This window comes from Chiloscyllium plagiosum, unplaced genomic scaffold (genome assembly GCF_037043375.1).
Source record: "Chiloscyllium plagiosum isolate Xiang-an unplaced genomic scaffold, Cpla_swu_hap1 HiC_scaffold_1, whole genome shotgun sequence".
NCBI classification, from domain to species: domain Eukaryota; kingdom Metazoa; phylum Chordata; class Chondrichthyes; order Orectolobiformes; family Hemiscylliidae; genus Chiloscyllium; species Chiloscyllium plagiosum.
The window spans coordinates 55,093,686-55,108,387 of NW_028270139.1; the positions used below are offsets into that span (position 1 = coordinate 55,093,686).

Here is a 14,702-nt window from a genome sequence, read left to right on the forward strand (position 1 = left end):
AAGACTCCGACTATCTACTTGATCCATTCCTCCCATCAATTTATAAGCTTCTATCAGGTCACCCCTCAGCCTCAGATACTCTTGTGAAAACAATTCAAGTTTATCTAACCTCTCCTTATTGTTGATACACTTCAAACCAGGTAGCATCCTGGTAAAAAGCGTGTTGCTGGGAAAGCACAGCAGGTCAGGCAGCATCCAAGGAGCAGGATAATGAATGTTTCAGGTAGAAGCCCTTCATCAGGCTTATGCTTATGCTTATGCCCAAAACATCGATTCTCCTGCCCTTCCGATGCTGCCTGACCTGCTGTGCTTTTCCAGCACCACACTCTCAACTCTGATCTCAAGCATCTGCAGTCCTCACTTTCTCCTAACATCCTGGTAAACCTGTTTTGTACACTCTCCAAAGTCTCCACATCCTTCCTATAGAGAGTTGACCAGAACTGAACACAATGCTTCAAATGTGGCCTAACTAAAGTTCTACACAGCTGCAACATGATCTGTCAACTTTTATACTCAATGCTCTGACTGATAAAAGCAAGCATGTCGTATACCTTCTTTACTTTGTCGCCACTTTCAGGAAGCAATGTCCTTGGACCCCACAATCCCTCTTTATATCAATGTTCCTAAAGGTCTGCCATTTACTGAACACTTTCCTCTTGCATTTCAAAATGCATCACTTCACTCTTGTTCAGACTAAACTCCATCTGCTATTTCTCCACCCAGCTTTCCAGCTAATAGATATCCTGCTGTAGCCTTTGACAACCTTCCTCACTATCACCAACTCCATCATGTCGTAAGCTTAGACAACTGGTATCTTCCCTCTAGGGACCAATGTCGACAAGGCATCAAGGTTATCACATTACTCCCAGGCTAAAAAAAGTGAGAAGTTAACCAACAGCTGAAAAAAGAAAACCAATGTGTTGTGCTGAGCCCTTTAAACAATAATGCTCAGGAATCCTGCTTCCCTGGTAGCAGTGTTGTTCATTGATTACATGACAAATCAGATGTTGAAGCAATCCAGTTTCATAAAAGGGCCAGACAACAAGGAAAAGTATTAAATTATGCTTTTTATCCTTCCTAAATGTTGCTTGTACATCTGCAAAGAAACTAAAGACAGTGTAGAATGAGTGCAAGCATGCCTCTAGCAATATGAATGTTTAGCAATCACTTAAGACAGGACTGGTGCAATCAAATGTTTGGGCCTCATTTGTATACCTGACTTTGTTGATCAGTGATTCACTTAATGAATAGCTTAATAGTAGAAGAGTTTTATAATCACCATTAGAGATACTTGATCAGTGAGCAGGAAACATTTGGCCCACTGTTGGGTACAATTCTCATATAACAACAGCATTAAAAAGGCCCAAGTCACAGATTCTAGTTAACCCCAACCTCAGTTTTGAATGTTTCAACTCATCAAGTGCATTGAGTATAGGAGTTGGGAGGTCATGTTGCAGCTGTAAAGTACTTGGCCACTTTTGGAATATGGCGTTCAATTCTGGCCTTCCTGCTGTAGGAAGGATGTTGTGAAACTTGAAATGATTCAGAAAAGATTTACAAGGATTTTGCCAGGGTTGGAGAGTTTGATCTATAGGGAGAGGTTGAATAGGCTCTTTTCCCAAGAATGTTGGAAGCTGAGGGGTGGCGTTAGGGAGATTTATAAAATCATGAAGGGCATGGATAGTGTAAATAGACAAGGTATTTTCACTGGGGTAGGGGAGTCCAAAATTAGAGGGCATAGGTTTAAGGTGAGAGTGAAAAGATTTAAAAGGGATCTAAGAGACAACTTTTTCATACAGAGGGTGGTGCATATATGAAATGAGCTGCCAAAGGAAGTGGTGGAGGCTGGTACAATTACAACATTTAAAAGGCATCTGGATGGATATATTAATAGCAAGGGTTTAGAGGGATATGGGCAAATGGCTGCCAAAAGGGACAAGATTAGTTTAGGATATCTAGTTGGCATGGACGAATTGGACCGAAGGATCTGTTTTCAGACTGTACAGCTCTATGACACTATAAGTATCTGCAAACTCTTAGTTTCACATTATCTTCTGTGTGAAAATTATTTTTTGATTTCAATCCTACATGGTTTAGTTATAAAGCCAAAAATGTGCCCATTTGTTCTGGGTTTCCCTAACTGAAGAGATTGTTCCACTGAACTTCTTTGATTGAATCCCCTGATCTTTTAAATATTAGAAAAAAGCAAAATACCACTGATTCAGGAAATCTTAAATAAAAACTAACATTTATTGATGTGTTCAACAGGTAATGTAGCATCTGTGAAGAGAGAAACAGTTCAGGTGGATAAACTTCATCCACACTGAAAAAAAGTTAGATATTTCCAGAACAGAAGCCAGAACAGAGGGGGAAAGGAGACAAAAAAAAATACACAGAAGGCTTTGAACAAAAATAAGAGGTGCTGTTCCTTGACAGTTCAATTTTGACTCCCAATGACACTTGAGTCAGCTGAACAACCAATAGAAATATTCAACATGACACATCAAAGATATGGTTTGATTTAAAACAGTAGTCCAAGATGTAATGATTGATCAGCACTTTTACAGGTTTGCAGCTTAGACTGATAGATTTCTTGTCTGTGCTGAGGCAAAATTTAAAAAATCACATAACATAGGTTATAGTTCAACAGGTTTATTTGAAGGTACTAACTTTTGGAGCACTGCTCCTTCATCACATAGCTGAGGCAGATGCTAATCAAGAAAGCAGTGAAGGTGCAGGTTCAGGTGGCTCTTGGTTCCTGAGCAATAATGACCCAAAGTACTTGGGTATTATATAGTGATACGCTGAAACCTTGCATGTGAATAAATAAGATGAGGGCTTTCCTGTGATGTCACTGTAGGTGAATTGTTTCCAATCCTCATTCTCAAGGATCACATAAAGAACAAAGAATGGCACTTGTGTGAGGAAACCAACAAATATACAACACTAAAAATATAAAAAATATATGTTGCAGAAAAGAAGACTGCTCCTTACATTTCTCATTGTTCAACACACTGAGTATAATTGTGCACTTTAATGGTGTTTGGAAGAGCCACCATCGCTGCTATTCTGTATACCAAGAGGCATAGGTGTTCACAAGCTAGTAATCATTTCTTTTGAGAGCTCAGGTGAAATATCACAAAATTAAGATAAGGTTGCTATAGTTCTGCCTACACTTATTGCATATTCTAAATCCATACTAGAACTTGAACTCTATTAATTGCAGCTGTAAAATGTTTACCTGCTTCTCCTTTAATGTTTTGTAGTCTCGCTCAGTCCACTTTACAGTTTTGCACAGTAGGCTTTAACTATCTTTTCCTGTCACATCAGCAGAAATGCCTCACCCTTCTTTAATCTTTTGACATTTTGCCAGAGCTTTAAATAAACCATTGCCAGACAGGTTTCATCTTCGACAAAGAATATTAACTAGTTACCTTCAGCAACATACTTGAAATCATGGCAACATTCAGGAGATTCCCTTGTCTCAAATAATCCTATAGACACACAAGGGTGTATTGGTACAGAAGGAAACAGAAGCTGTAGATATTCTCCTGAGAGAAGGTTGAGAGAAGATTAGATTGAAGCTCAAAAGCATTAGGGGTTTGTATAGAGTAGACAGGGAAAAAATTATTCCCGTTGACAGAGCAGTGGAGAACCAGAGGACGTAAATTTATGGTAATTGACAAAAAAAACACAAAGAGAATTCAAAGTTTGTGCGAAGATTTGTAGCTCGGGTGTTCGTTGTTGTGGTTCTGTTCGCCGAGCTGGAAGTTTTTGTTGCAAACTTTTCATCCCCTGGCTAGGCGACATCATCAGTGCTTGGGAGCCTCCTGCGAAGCGCTTCTTTGATGTTTCCTTCGGTGTTTATAGTGGTGTATAGCAAAGAGAATGTAAATAAAAACCTGAAGAACTGTGGATGCTGGAAATCAGAAACAGAAAGTAAAATTGCTGGAAAAGCTCAGCAGATCTGGCAGCATCTGTGGAGAGAAATCAAATTCAATGTTTCAGGTCCAATAACCTTGCCTGAGAACTCAAAAAGAGTTTATTTTTCTTTTTACGTGACAAGTTGTTATGAAATGCAAAAGTGAAATGCAATGCCCGAGAGTGTGGTGGAGACAGATTCAATTATGACTTTCACAAGGGAATTTGATGTGCCTTAGGAAACAAAATTGCTGGGCAAGGAAGTAGCAGGAGAACAGAGCTAACTAAATTTCTCTTACAGAGAGCTAATATTGACACAATGGGTGGCACGGTGGCACAGTGGTTAGCACTGCTGCCTCACAGCGCTGGAGACCCGGGTTCAATTCCCGCCTCAGGCGACTGACTGTGTGGAGTTTGCACGTTCTCCCAATGTCTGCATGGGTTTCCTCTGGGTGCTCCGGTTTCCTCCCACAGTCCAAAGATGTGCAGGTTAGGTGAATTGGCCATGCTAAATTGCCCGTAGTGTTAGGTAAGGGGTAAATGTAGGGGTATGGGTGGGTTGCGCTTCGAACGGGGCGGTGTGGACTTGTTGGGCCGAAGGGCCTGTTTCCACACTGTAAGTAATCTAATCTAAATTGGACTCCATGGTGTTGTAACAATTCTATGATTCGACATGTTATGTGTCCTGTGTGCCAGTTAGCTATACAAGGGTCTCTATTAAAATCCCATTCTCTTGTTTTATCATCACAGTCTTTAATGTAGTTTTTTCTCAAATGTTTATTTCCTTAAATATGTCATGCTTGGCTGTCCTTTAGAACAAAAATCACTGCATTGTATGTATAGTATTTCAAGATGTTTCTGAGAAACAATCTGAGATAATGTGTAAATTTTAATAGACAGTTTTGATAAAAGGCTCTTTACCCTAATAAAGATTGATCTGTCATAGAGTCACCGAGTCCTACAGTGCGGGGATAGGCCTGTTGGCCCAAACTGGTCCATGCTTACCAAAATGCCTATCCATGCTAACCCCATTTCCCTGCATTTGGCCCATATCCTTCTAAACTTTTCCTATCCAATTATTTGACCAAATGCATTTTAAATATTGTTAATCTATCTACCTCAACTACTTCCATTGACAGCTCATTCAATGTGCATACCACTCTCTGTGTAAAAATGTTGCCCCTTAGGTTCCCTTTCATTCTTTCCCTTCTCACCTTAAACTGATGCCCTCTAGTCGTCAATTCCCCAACCCTGGGAAAAAGACTAGGTGCATTCGCCCTATCCATGTTTCTCATGATCTTATACACTTCTATATGATCCTCCCTCAGTCTCGTATGCTTGTCCAACCTTTTCCAATAACTCAGACTGTTGAGTCTGGCAACATCCTTGTAAATTTCTTCTGCACTCTTTCCAGTTTAATTACATTCTCTCTACAGCAAGGTGACCAAAATTGAACACAATACTTCAAGTGCAGCCTCACCAATGTCCTGTACAATTGCAACATAACTTCCCAACTTCTATACTCAATACCCTGATGAAAGCCAGTGTGCCAAAAGCCTTCTTTGCTGCCTTGTCTACCTGTGACTTCACTTTCAAAGAACCGTGCACCTGAACGCCAAGGTCCTTCTGTTCCACTGCACTCCTTAAGGCCCTACCATTCATCATGAAACTTCTACCTTGATTTGACATTCCAAAATGGAAGACCTCACACATCTATATTAAACTCAATTTGCCATTTCTTGGCCACTTCCTCAGTTGATCAAGGTCCTGCTGTAATTTCTGATAACCATCCTCACTGTCCACAATTGCACCTATTTTAGTATCGTCAGCAAACTTGCAAAGCACGCCTTGTACAATCTGAAACAAATCATTGATAACAAATAGCAATGGCCCCAGCACTGACCCCTGAGGCAGTCCACTAGTCACAGGCCTCCAGTCCGACAAGCATCCTTCCACTATTACCGTCTGCTTCCAAGGAGGTCTGTCATGCATGTAGAAAATTGTACATGACCAAATCTATGATTAAAATTTGAATCCCAGTTAACATTGGTTTTAATTGCATATTAAACTGATACTATTGTAATTTGCTTCACTACTACATATTTGGTTGCTTTGTTGTTTATATTGGTGTTTCTTCTGTACCATGGTCAATAGATCAAGGAAAGAACAAAAGAAAAAGTGTAATAAGATGGAAGGAAGGTGTGATTAGATTAGATTAGATTCCCTTTACTGTGGAAACAGGCCCTTTGGCCCAACAAGTCCACACCGACCCTCCGAAGAGTAACCCACCCAGACCCATTTCGCACTGAGTAGTGCACCTAACACTATGGGCAATTTAGCATGGCCAATTCACCTGACCCACGCATCTTTGGACTGTGGGAGGAAACCGGAGCACTCAGAGGAAATCCAAGCAGCTGCAGGGAGATTGAGCAAACTCCATACAGAGCTGTCGCCCAAGGCTGGAATCGAACCTGTGTAAAATAAATTGTTACTAAGAAACCAGACAAGGATTTTGTGCTTCATTTGTATAAGGCATTGGCTAGACCACAGCTTGAATATGGTGTGCAGTTTCAGTTGTCTTATTTAAGGAAGAATGTAAATGCATAGGAGGCAGTTCAGAAGGAATTTATTGGATTAATATCTGGAATGAGCAAATGTCTTCTGAGGAATGGTTGGACAAAGTCGACTTGTTTTTACTGGAGACCAGGAGAATGAGGGATGACTTGACTGAAGTCAATAAAATCATGAATAGTCTTGACAAGGTGGATGTAGAAAGGATGTGGGTGGGTTCAGAAATAGGGAATTCTGCTTAAAGATTTGGAGTCACTCTTTTAGGACAGAGATGAGGAGATGTTTTTTCTCTCAGAGGGTTGTGATACTTTGGCCTCAGAAAGCAGTGGGGACAACTGAATAGTTTTAAGGTGCAAGTAGACAGATTCTAGATAGGCAAGGGAATCAACATTGTCAGGGATAGGTAAGAATGTGGAAAACACAAATAGATCAGCCATGACCTTTTGAATAATCGACTACAGTGAAAGGAAACAAAACAAAAATTGCTGGAAAAGCTCAGCGGGTCTGACAGTATCTGTGCAAAGAAATCAGAGTTTACATTTCAGGTCCAGTGACCCTTCCTCAGAATAGTAGAAGCAAATCCTTGGTTGAAGTGAAAGGAAGGCATGTTGGAAGCATTGGTACAAAAGATGACAGTACAGGAGCACATATGATGGCGAAATTGGAGAGTGGGATACAATTTTTACAGGAAGAAAGTTTTGAAAGAGTAAAGAAATTGTTTAGATCTGTGGTTTTGGAAGATACTATTTGAAAAATGTTAGACAGAGAGAGAAGAAAAGATGGACAGTTTAGAATTGGACCATGTGAAAACAAGAGAACAATGTAAATTGGAAGCAAAATTGATGAAAATTTCCAGTTCAGCATCACAGATAGGAATAGCATCATGATATTTCTCAATGTCCTAGAAAAAATTGCAAGAAAGGGAGTCTGTGTATGACTCAATAATCAAGAAACTGTCAGAGGTATTAAAGAATCTCTTATCTGAACACATGAAGTGCAGTCATGGAATTGACTTGCACACGTCATTCATAACCTTGGGAAAAGTATTGATCTCTTGGGCACAATATTGATTGTAACTGGATGAATCATGTTCAAGCTTGATTTCTGTTTCCACATTTTTTCCCATTTCAGGCCTCTCTCTGCTCCATCCACTATCAACCTGCACTTTGTTCTCTCAATTCCCAATTGTTTCCATGAACAATTTGCAAAAACAAATGATTAATTAATTTATTTATTGTCACACCTAATGAAATACAGTGAAAAGCTTTGTTTATCAGCAGTAGACAACTGCTGCCTTGCAGTGCCAGAGACCCAAGTTCAATTCCAGCCTTGGGCGACTGCTCTGTGCAGAGTTTGCACATTCTCCCTGTGTCTATGTGGGTTTCCTCTGGGTGCTCTGGCTTCCTCCCACAATCCAAAGATGTGCAGGTCAGGTGAATTGACCATGCTAAATTGCCCATCATGTTCAGGGATGTGTGGTTTAGATGTATTAGTCAGGGGTAAATACAGGATGATAGGGTAGGGGAATGGATCTAGGTGGGTCACTCTTTGGAGGGTTGGTGTGGATTTGTTGGACCCAAGGGCTGGTTTCCACACTGTGGAGATTCTATGAACCAGGCAGATCACAGTAAGCCAGGATATTCAGAACAAAAGATTTAGACAGAGGCATACAGGTAACAAAAGTAGCTGTCAACTAATCCTAAATTTAATCCCACTTGCTAAAATTTCACAGACAGAAAAAAATATTTCAGTTTTGAACTTTCGAAACCCTTTCATACATTTGAATACGACATGCATATTTTAGAAATTTATAACATAGAGTCAGAGATGTACAGCATGGAAACAGACCCTTTGGTCCAACCCATCCATGCCGACCAGATATCCCAACCCAATCTAGTCCCACCTGCCAGCACCCAGCCCATATCCCTCCAAACCCTTCCTATTCATATATCCAACCAAATGCCTATTAAATGTTGCAATTGTACCAGGCTCCACCACATCCTCTGGCAGCTCATTCCATACACGTACCACCCTCTGCGTGAAAAAGTTACCCCTTAGGTATCTTTTATATCTTTCCCCTCTCACCCTAAACCTATGCCCTCTAGTTCTGGACTCCCCGACCCCAGGGAAAAGACTTTGTCTACTTATCCTATCTATGCCCCTCATAATTTTGTAAACCTCTATAAGGTCACCCCTCAGCCTCCAACGCTCTAGGGAAAACAGCCCCAGACTGTTCATCCTCTCCCTCTGGCTCAGATCCTCCAACCCTGGCAACATCCTTGTAAATCTTTTCTGAACCCTTTCAAGTTTCGCAACATCTTTCCGACAGGAAGGAGACCAAAATTGCACGCAATATTCCAACAGTGGCCTAACTAATATCCTGTACAGCTGCAGCATGACCTCCCAACTCCTGTACTCAATACTCTGACCAAAGAATCTTCTAGGAGGAATTGAGGACTGCAGATGCTGGAGATCAGAGCTGAAAATGTGTTGCTGGAAAAGCGCAGCAGGTCAGGCAGCATCCAAGGAGCAGGAGAATCGACGTTTCGGGCATGAGCCCTTCTTCAGGATTCCTGAAGAAGGGCTCATGCCCGAAACGTCGATTCTCCTGCTCCTTGGATGCTGCCTGACCTGCTGCGCTTTTCCAGCAACACATTTTCAACTCTGACCAATAAAGGAAAGCATACCAAACGCCTTCTTCACCATCCAATCTACCTGCGACTCCACATTCAAGGAGCTATGAACCTGCACTCCAAGGTCTCTTTGTTCAGCAACACTCCCTAGGACCTTACCATTAAGTGCATAACTCCTGCTAAGATTTGCTTTCCCAAAATGCAGCACCTCGCATTTATCTGAATTAAACTGAATTAAACATAACAAAAATATAAAAGTTTCATCATTATTAAAAATCCAACCAAAAAATTATTATTTGCACGTTAGAATTCCCTGCATCAATTTTATTTTGTGCAGACTTACACTTCTCCCTGTGCACCGGATTTGTGTTTAATCCTATGCCTGATGCCGATGGTCATATTTTGCCTTCCATTACTTTTGAATCTTGGAGCTTCTTTTGGAGTTTTCAGCCACAAGCCTATGAGTCTGACATTAAACATGTGACTCTCCACTCAGTGCAATTTCACTCAAAAGACATGTGAACAGATATCATCTTCATGTAAACACCCACTTTATGGTAATGTTGCCACACTCAGATAGTGGTAAATGAGTAGATGTTAGAATTACACTTGAAAATCAGTTCAGAGGTCAGTCTGATGAGTTTCAGATCACATTGGAGCCTACACCACCTAGAATTAATCTGTTAAAGACTGGAGTCCTGTCCAAACTCCAAGTGCATAGTCAGGCTACATGACATAATAATGGAAGATCCTGCATCATTTTCTCTGTCTTCAAAAATAGATTGTTTTTAAAAAATACAAACGTTTTCGTTTGGGAGAAAAATGAAGGCATTTTCACAGTTTAACTTATATATTTTAATATTAATAAAGAAAATGAAAGGGATAGTGGTAGGGAAGGGTGTGTGTGTGGGACATGTGAGATGGGGTTTGTGTTTGTGCAGTTTATGGGGTGGGGTGTGTGTATTGTGTCTGGGGTGGGATGTGTGTGGTGTGTGTGGGGTGGGGGCATGTGAGTGTTTTGTGTGTCTGTGTGTGTGTGTGAGAGAGAGAGAGATACATCTTACAGCAAGACTTAGGTAGAGGGCATTGGGTGCCAGATAAATAGGATGTCAGCTTGGAAAGACATGTGGTAGGGTGCTAGAGGTAGAATGCTAGACTAGGGCGTAGTGTGCTAGGTTAGTAAAATGCCAGTTTTGAGTTGCTAACTCTGTTCAAAGTCTGACTGATATAGTAGATATCAGTAAGGAGGACTTTGCATGTTCAACACAGCTGAGTTTGCCATTGTAAATTCCAGTGCCTACATCCATTTTAGATGATCCGTCCAGTTTCATCTTTTCTTTAGACTTTGTTTGCAGTTGTGTAGTGAGTGAGGAACGTGATGGAACACTCTCCACTTGCCTGGATATGTGCTCAACCAACAACACTCAAGAAGCTGAACGCCTTTCAGGACAAAGCAACACTTGACTGGCACTGGTTTGCCTCCAACTGGGTGTTTCACTTCTAACCCGTATACAACTAGCATTCTACCCCCGGCACCTTATCATCTGTCATTCCCAGCTGGTATCCTACTTACCTAGCACCCCACATACCTAGCATTCTATTCTCCCAATCTAAATGGCAGCCTACCATCCCAGAATCCTAACATTATACTTGCTTTATGTACTTATGGCTTGACAACAACAACACTTCTGTTCTCTCCTATCAGGTAAGAAACTCGGCATAGATATCATTGTGTTGATCAATCCAATATACATTACTACTAACTCTTAAATGAAACATTGCATTTCTCAGACACGAGCGTCAATTAAGCTATTAGTTTTCAGCAGAGGAGCATGCTTCCATTAGAGTGTCATGCTTCAAATGATTCAAAATAAGGTGGAGTTTGAGATCTTGATACCATCATGTCAATGCTATGATATAGTAGTGATGTCAAAAGCATGTTCCTTAAAGATATATTGACATACTGACTGCAACACATAACACAACAGACACCCCATCTAACATCGTTTAACATTTACTCCTCCAGCATCAGTGGCAGCACTATACAAGATGCGCTGCAACAACTTACTAGGATTCCTTTGACATCACAATCAAAGACCGTGACCAATCACTATTGTTCTATCACTAGAACAGCAAGTGCAGCAGATGCTCGAGAACATCACAATCTGCAAGGTCCCCTCCATACCATATATCATCCTGATTTAGATAGTTCCTTCACTGGCAGTGAGTCAAAATCCTGGGACTCCCTTCCTAACTGCAAAGTGAGTGTACCTATGGACTGAAGCTGATCAGGAAGGCAGCCACTCTCAAGGGCAACTAGCCTGCAAATTCCACAACCATGAATGAATAAAACAAAATCAAGGTATAACCTTTGGAATTTTAAACCTAATCATGTACAAGAAAATGTCTAATTATTTTTACTGCAAATTCCAAGCCAACCTGCAGGCACAAGCTCTCCAGGCTCAAGCTATTATTTGATTGGTATTCGAAATGTAGTCTTCCACACTCATTGCTTGTTACCATTGCCATGATTCCTTTCTCTAGGCTTTCTTTCCTTGAATATACAGGATCATTGAAGCGAAAGTGAAGTGAAAAGCTTATATTTTGCATTCCAGTTGAGTGAAAGTTCCTCCAAATCATCAATGTCAACAGGTTTCTTGATTATCTGCGTTCAAGAACAGATGACCTATCTGGTAATATTTACTGCTGTTACTAACTTCGGTGTGGAATATCCAGATTCTTTCACATTTTCAGGACATTGAACTAATTAAACTGTGCCTCCTGGAACTTTAATGTTCCTCATGGAAACGGATTGGAAATGGCATTTCGCGCAGTGACAGATGTAAAGAAGTGAAGTTATGTTGTGTTACTGCTTTGGACCACGATACTATTTCCGAAGCATACTGCTGTTTATTTTTATCATTAGATGTGACTAGTCCATTGATGTTTTGAATGGCCTCCCACCTTGCTCAATGCATAAGAATGCAAAGGTTGAGGAATCTCTGGATGTGCTGTACTCCATCACTAACACTCTGGAGCGGAACACCCCAAAGCCCTGTTTATTGTGACTGGTGACTTCAATCAAGCCAATTTAAGGAAGGTGTTGCCGGAGTACCACCAGAACATTACCTGTCCCACCATGAGACCGAACATTTTAGACCACTGCTACACCACTGTGAAAGATGCTTACTACTCCATCTCCTGCCCTCAGTTCAGGAACTCCAACCACAGTGCCATGTTTCTTCTCCTGGCTTACAGGCAAAAGCTCAAGCAGGAGACCCCGTCGTAAATACAGGTCCAGTGCTGGTTGGAGGAGGCAGAGGATCAACTCTGGTGCTGTCTGGAATCGGCTGAGTGGGACATGTTCAAACAGGCCGCAGGTACCTTGGACAAGTACGCCACCACCATCATAGACTTTATCAGCACGTGTGTGGAGAACTGCATGCTGAGGAAGTCAATCCGCGTGTTTCCCAACAGGAAACCTTGGATGAATCAGGACATACAGGACCTGCTAAAATCCAAGTGTAATGCCTTCAGATCAGGAGACCCACTCAAATATAAGGAATCCAAGTATGACCTTCGCAGAGCCATTAAGACAGCCAAGGACCAATACTGATCCAAACTAGAAACCCAGACAGACACCTGGCGACTATGGCAAGGACTGAATTACATTACAGGTTCTAAAAAGAGACAGTGCAAGATGATGACATATCCCTCCCGGAACATCTCAATGCCTTTTATGCTCGCTTTGAGCAGAATCTCGTCAGAGAGGTAACACCTATTCCAACAAGTCCTGACGAACCTATCCCAACAGTTGCTGCAGCAGAGGTCAGTTTTCCTACGTGTGAATCCAAGGAAAGTAATGGGACCAGACTGAGTACCAGGTCGTGCACTCTGAGTATGCGCAAATCAACTGGCAGAGGTTGTCCCGGATATCTTTAACCTCTCCCTGCAGCAGGCCACTGTCCCTGCCAGTTTCAAGAGGGCCAACATCATCCCTGTGCCTAAGAAGGCTCATGCAGCATGTCTCAATGACTACTGGCCAGTGGCCCTAATTTGGTGGTCATGAAGTGCTTTGAAAGGCTGGTCATGGCAGTAATCAACTCCAGCCTACCCACTACTCTTGACCCACTCCAATTTGCCTATCGGACCAACAAATCCATGGCAGATGCCATATCACTTGCCCTTCACTCCTCCCTAGAACATCTTGACACCAAGAAACAGCTTTGTAAGAATCCTACTCATTGACTACAGTTCAGCCTTCAACACTATTGTCCCCTCTAGATTGATTACTAAACTTAGTGATCTCAGACTAAGCCTCACTCTCTGCAACTGGATCGTCAGCTTCCTGATTCACAGGCCACAATCAGTAAAGATTGGGGACAATATTTCATCCTCATTAACAATGAGCCCCCCCTCAGCTCCCTACTATACTCACTGTATACCCATGACTGCATCGCCAAATACCAGATTAATGCCATTTACAAGTTCACTGATGACACCACCACAGTCAGTTGAATCTCAGATGGCAACAAAACAGACTACAGACGGGAGGTGGAAGACTTGGGAAAATGGTGCACTGAGAACAACCTAGCTCTCAATGCTTGCAAAACCAAGGAACACATTATGGACTTTCGGTGGGATGTTACTCATGCCCCCTACACATTAACAGCACAGAGGTGGAATGAGTGGAGAGTGTCAAGATCCTGGGAGTGGTCAGCAACAACAATATTTCTTGGACTCTTCATGTGGACACACTGGTTACAAAGGCCCAACAACGTCTCTTCTTCCTCAGGCAGCTGAGGAAATTTGGCATGATGGTGAATACCCTTGCCAACCTTTATAGGTGCGCCATCGAGAATGTTCTATCTGGATGTATCACTACCTGGTATGGCAACTGAAAAAATTCAAGATCAGTTACAGAGAGTGATGAACTCAGCCCAGACAATCACAAAGGCCAACCTCCCAGCTATAGAATCCATCTACCAAGCCCGCTATCAAGGAAAGGCCACCAGCATTCTCAAAGATCCATCCTACCCTGGCAATGTTTTTCTACAACCTCTACCATCCGGGAAAAGGTATAGAAGCCTGAACACATGCACCAGCCGGTTTCGAAACAGTTTCTAACCTACTGTTGTTAGAATACAGAATGGACTCACAAACCCTTAGCATTTGCCTGTACCTGTGTTTTTGTTTTGCCGCTGTTTACCTATTATTTACTTATCCATGCTACTTACTTATGTGACCTGCCTGTATTGTTCACATGACAGCTTTTCACTGTGCCTCGGTACACGTGAAAATAACTTCAATTCAATCCAATTCAATTTAATTCAGTCCTAAACTCCACTGCTTGACAGACACCATGTTCCTTTCACTCATCTCAGAACAGATGAGGCAGAGAGGGAGAAACTGGGAAAACAGAGTCAAATTCTTGCAGAAAGCAGGCTGCGAGGTGTAGTTGAGGTAACTGTGGGTGTCAGTGTGTTTGTAATGGATATTGGTTGGCAGCCTATGCTCAGAAGTAGAATCAGTGAAATTAAGGAAAGGAAGAGTTGGAGATAGACAAAGTGAATTTAA

At 41.7% G+C, this 14,702-nt stretch overlaps 1 pseudogene; it reads left to right on the plus strand.

The window, feature by feature from the left end:
* LOC148152124 (uncharacterized) overlaps positions 1-10,589 on the plus strand; it is a 31,355-nt pseudogene extending 20,766 nt beyond the window's left edge.
* Positions 10,590-14,702: the final 4,113 nt, after the last annotated feature.